This window comes from Pelodiscus sinensis, chromosome 16, assembly GCF_049634645.1.
Source record: "Pelodiscus sinensis isolate JC-2024 chromosome 16, ASM4963464v1, whole genome shotgun sequence".
NCBI classification, from domain to species: domain Eukaryota; kingdom Metazoa; phylum Chordata; order Testudines; family Trionychidae; genus Pelodiscus; species Pelodiscus sinensis.
The window spans coordinates 20,681,392-20,687,391 of record NC_134726.1 but is presented as its reverse complement, the minus strand read 5'-3'; positions in this window follow the sequence as shown (position 1 = coordinate 20,687,391).

The window sequence follows — 6,000 nt, the reverse complement described above, 5'->3', positions numbered from 1 at the left end:
TTTGTGCAAAAAGGAGCCGTCTACACAGCTCCTTTTTGCACAAAAACCTCGTGCGCAAAACCAGCTGCTAATTAATTATGCAAATGAAGTGCAGAGATATTCTACTCCGCATTTCATTTGCATAAGCTTTTGTGGAAGAAGGCTGCAGTATAGACGTAGCCAAAGTGAACTCACAGGGATGTTTCCTGATGCTGCAGGTACAGGAGACAAAGCATGCTCTTTGGGGTATTTTTATGAAACTGTCTTAGAAAAATGTAAAAAAGGGTAAAATATTCAAAAGCACCTAAGTGACTTAGGTGCATAGGTGTTTAATTTCCATTGATTTCAATAAGAGTTCACCCCCTAAATACCTGTGAGGATCTGAGCCTAAATTTCATTGAAAGTCTAGAATCATAGAGCTGGAAGAGACCTCAGGAGGACATCAAGTCCACCCCCTGCTCTAAGCAGGACCAATCCCAACTAAATCAACCCAGCCACGGCTTGGTCAAGCCGAGACTTAAAAACCTCTAGGGACAGAGATTCCACCATCTCCCTAGGTAACCCATTCTTGTACTTCATCACCCTCCTAGTGAAATAGGTTTTCCTAATATCCAACCTAGACCTTCCCCACTGTAACTTGAGACCATTGCTCCTCTTTGGGACCTCCCTCCAGGAAGTTGAAGGCTGCTATCAAATCCCCCCTCACGTTTCTCTTCTGCAGACTAAATAAGCCCAAATCCCTCAGCCTCTCCGTATAGGTCATGTGCTCCAGCCACCTAATCATTTTGGTTGCCCTCCACTGGACCCTCTCCAATGTATCCACATCCTTTCTAGAGTGGGGGGCCCAGATCTTGACGCAATTCTCCAGATCTGGCCTCACCAGTGCTGAATAAAGTCCCAATTCACACTTTTCCAACTTTTCCAAATGCCTCTTTTTTCAAACTGCCGCTCCTTTCAAACCGCCAAACAAAAGCTCAGAGTCAGACAAACACTTTGATACTCACCCCACCAGCTCACAACACAGCCCCCACAAAAGCCACATTTACCTGAGCTCCTCTCGGATGTTTCCCAAGCAAACTGCCCTGTTCACTGCTCACTATGTTCACTCTGGTTGCCTTCTTATAAGGCTGCTGACTAGGCCTGGCTCAAATGGGATTTAGGGCTTTTTTGTACATGGAGTTCTTCCTGATGAACTTCAGGCGAGGGCAACTTTATTCTGGAGTAAAAGAGCTTTCTTTCTGTTTAGTTTAATCCAATGTGTGTCGGGGGGAGCGGGGGAGAGCTATTGTACATTGAATTCACATGTTACCTTAATCCACATTAACTCTGAAGTGTAGCCAAGCACTTAGTCTCCTAAATCCTGTTGATACTTTGTAAATTTTACTTTGAGGCCCCAAATTAAGATAGATACTTAAGCACATACCCAACTCTAAGCAAATATGGAATCCCAATGAATGGGACTTACTGAATTGGGACTGAAACCACCCGATCGTTCTAGAAATTGAATAGGGTTACTTTAAAAGTTCTATGGAAATTTTTCAGGGCACATGCCTGGAAGTTACTCTTGCCTGGATTCTGTAACCAAATGGAGGGTTTTTTTTGCCCCGTGATTATTTGGGCATCCAATAGCAATAAGACATCCAAAACCTTTAATGCTCGACATAGTGGAAGATGTCATAGAGGTGACTGGGTTTTTTCAAATGTTTTCCTCTTCCAACCAGCCACACCCTACACATGGCTGGGGTCTGCTTTAGCCAGCAGAGGCTGATTTTGAAGTCCAGGGGCTGGTTTTCACAGAACACTGAGAAAGCAGGGAGTTATTACTAGTAACTCCATTCTCCCCACTGCAGCCAGTCTGCAGCCATCAGGGGAGTAAATGGGGGACTTTAATCCCCTGCATGGCTGAGTCAGAGCTGTGACAATCTAGCCTACTGTGAAATATTTCAACAGCCCCTAATTACTTTATCCAAAAGATGCTGCAATAGGCAGTTTTAAGCAACATCTACACTGTGCACCACAGATACCGGTGTGCATGGTGTGCGTAGGGATTCGGTGCAGTGGAAAGCAAGGTGTGTCTACACTGTAGGATGTAGCTACACATGTCAATGAAAGGCTCTAATGGAGAAGAGAAGAGGCCTGTGGGACACTACACTGATAAAAATAGCAATGCAGATGTCAGAGGCATCACTTGGGTACTGAGAGCTGGTACAATACATAACTGCAGGATTCAGCTTGTCTTTACCTGCCTAAGCAGTACATCACCACTACACTCTATTTATACCCCTGCTGGGAGGGGGAGGGGGCTTGCTGGAGATGTACTCTGGATGCCATTGTAAGGAGTGTGCCCTGTAGACAAACCTTTTAAATCCTTTCCTATGCTTCCCCACCCCCACATTGAGTTTTGTGGTTTTGGATGGGGAAAAAAACCTTCAAAATTAGAATGTAGTAAAGAAATGTATTAGAGACTTCACCTCTAACAAGGGAATCCGGGGTTCAGCACTATTAATCTCTGCAAGCTGTACAGTAAGCTGTGTCTCTAATAACCGAGTAAAACTATAACCTAATTAATGTATAAATGTATTATCACTGCTTGTCAAACCGTTAAATGAACAGATAACAGATTTCACCAAAAATGGAATAAGTGTTAATTGTTTTATTGCATTTATACCATGACTCAAAGTAGAACAGAGTAAGTTCTGGGTCCTCTAATTATGCCAGCTCTTTAGAGATGAAATAGATGCTTGTCAAAATCCTCAGCTTTCTCTCTGGCTTATATGGAACGGTTTCAAGGTGAACAAGACCTTGTAAATATTTCCACCATTCGGGAACTGTCAGAGGTAGCCTGGTTTCCCTTAGCAGCATGAGACAGCCTTTAGCCAGAAATGCGTTTTGACTTTATTTTACATGAATTCATTGCAACAGCATAAAAAAATGTAAACAAGGAAGCATAGAAGCTAGGGGGACTCATGCAGAATGAACTGAAACATACGTTGCTCCAGCAAACTTTGCCTTTCTTAAACTTATCTATCTGTCAAAAGAAAAGTGAAAACAGATGCGAGAAAGTTTCCCTTCATCTTATGACTACTAGAAAGTAGGTGGAAGATTGCACATCAGATATTTTCCAGTTGGGTAAAGATACAATATTTCTAAAAGAAAAAGCATAATTCTCACTATATTACATCCTGTGCAAAGCGGGTGTATAACACTTGTCATTTTAATTTGATAGCATTTTACACTCACTTTGCACAGGGGTAAATGAGGCCTCATCCACACTGGGGGTACGTCTAGACTACAGGCTTCTGTCGACAGAAGTTTTGTTGACAGATACTGTCGACAAAACTTCTGTCGACAAAGAGCGTCTAGACTACATTGAGTTCTGTCAACAAAGCAAGCTGCTTTGTCGACATGGTAGTGTAGACACAAAGGACAGTTTACATGCAATAACACCTTCTGTCGACAGAAACTCTGTCGACAGAAGGCGTTATGCCTCGTAAAATGAGGTTTACCAGCGTCGACAAAACTGCTGAGTTCTGTCGACGTTATGTCGACAGAACTCAGCGGTAGTGTGGACGCAGGTATAGTTTTGTTGACAAAAGTCCACTTTTGTCGACAAAACCCTGTAGTCTAGACACACCTTGGGAGTTTAGGTCGAATTTAGCCAGATTAGATCAATTTTATAAACAATGAGTCCACACCACCAAGCCCATTCAGTCAACTGAAAGGGCCATTAAAGTTAATTTCTGTACTCCTGCATGGATGACAGTGAAAGTCCACATTCTTGGCCTCCAGAAGGTGTCCCACAATGCCTCATGATGACCGATTTGGCCATGACTTTCAACTCTACTGCTCCCCAGGTGAATTTGAAAAGCCTCGGGAAAATATGAATTTCATTTCCTGTGTGGACAGTGTGTCAAGCATACCTCAGAGCAGGCAGTATACATGAGCAGCTCACCTGGCCATGGGTTCCATGAGTTCAAGTCCCATGAATTCCCTGTGAAGGTGGGGGGTTTTTTGGACTGGTTTTTTTCTTCTTATTTGTGTGGTCCCCAACTGATTCTTCTGTGTGTCAGAGGTCTCTGACCCAAAAAAGGTTTCCCACCCCTGCCATAAATAAAGAAAACATTGAAACCTTTTGTGTTGGACATAAATTAATATTTTATTTTATTTAAAATGAAGTTTGATAAACTAACATGAGAGAATTAAAGCACTTAATTTGTTTAGTAATGTAAATTAATATTTCCTTTCTTACTGGTTAAATTAAACAGTTATCCCTAGCTGCACCACTAGCAAAGTGGCTTGGGCGTGATTATGTAATTAATGGCGAGTTTCCATTAGCAACTGGTGGTCCATGAAAAAGTTTGTATTGAGCCAGTTTGGCTGCAGGCCAAAAAGTTTGAAAACCACTGATTTACACCCCCTTCCAGTTGAGGATTTCAAAGTGTTTTACAAAGATCACAACATTCTGAAGTATTATTGGGTATGTCTACACTAGCTCGTTAATTTGAGCTAGGTAGGCAAATCAGGCAACCGGAGTTGCAAATGTAAATCCCAGGCTTCATTTGCAACTCCGGTTGCCTGATTTGCCTACCTAGCTCGAATTAACGAGCTAGTGTAGACATACCCATTGTCTCCATTTTATGAAAGAGGAAATAGAGGCTCAGAAAGTTGATGATGAACAACTTTAAAAGAGACCTCTAATTTTGGGTGCCTCACTACTCAGAGCCCTGTTCCCTCTAAGCTGAGCACTTGGGCAGCCACCCAGGAGAGATTCAGATGCCGCCCAGCTGATCATCAGAGCACCCACAGCAGCATGAGTTTCTACTGGTGGTGCACATCCACACATGCTGAGTGCACATGACAAAATGTATTCTGCACATGGATGGAAAAAATTAGAGGGAACACTGATTAAGAGGCCCAGCTTGAGATACCCAGGGCCTGATTTTCAGACTGGCTAAGCTATCCTAATTGCTCCTGACTGCAGCTGGGGCTGTGGATGAAATAAAAGTTGGCCTAAAAAACTTGCTATGATCTCTGTCAGAAGTTTTGAAAAAGGCAGGAACAAAACCAGTATATCTTTCTGTAGTGGTGGTGTGGTTGTCCCTCCCTCTCTGGGTTGGGGTGGGGGCACTGCCTCACTATAGCATCAGGCTGTCAGATAATGTCAGGGGATTAGCATTAGGTGTATTGTCCAGACTAGGTTAACTGGTTAAATAGCCAATCTCCTATAACAGTTTTTGCATTTAGTGGAAAATGACCTGAGAGGGGAAAGTTGTATCTGGAGCTGAACTAACCTAAAGTTCAAGAATGCTCTAGTTTAGATCCATCTTAAAGAGGAATTTGGTTTGGGATCTGGTGCTAAATTTCCCAAAGTCTGAAGACTGGATATTCCGGATCAGCAAAATACCATTGCAGATTTGTACTTGGCATGTTTTGCAGAATGAACTACGCAACATTGCCTCATTCATGGCAATTCAGTTGAAGAAGGTGGACAAGATGAAGTGTCCTCTTCACAACTACTTCTTTATCACGCTCTTCCTTTATTGCATTCAGGAAATTGAGCACTCTGGAAAAGACCTTGTTTAAAATATTGCTGTGAAAGGCGATCCTCTCCATGAAGTTACATGCACTGTGATGGTTGTTTCATATATCAGGAGTGAATATTTAAATGTGGATTTCAGATATGGGCAAAGGGATTGCCTCTTTGTTGTTGCTGTTATTTTGACCAAATAATGAAACAATGCATGCCACACAATCGTAGATAACATCTCTCTCCATTTCAACAAGCATAGCACCATGAAATCTGCTGGTACTATAAAGACTATTATTATTAGTCAATGAACAGGGTGTTGTGTAGTATGAGGGAGCACTGGGCTCAAAAGACCAAGTCTAAAGCCTTTTAGCGTTAATGGAAATACTTAAGTGAGCTATAGACCAGGCTCTAACCATGCAAAGCAACATACAAAGTCCAAACTCATTCAAAAAAAATCTCAATATTTCAATCCTTTTTACACAGATTTTAAT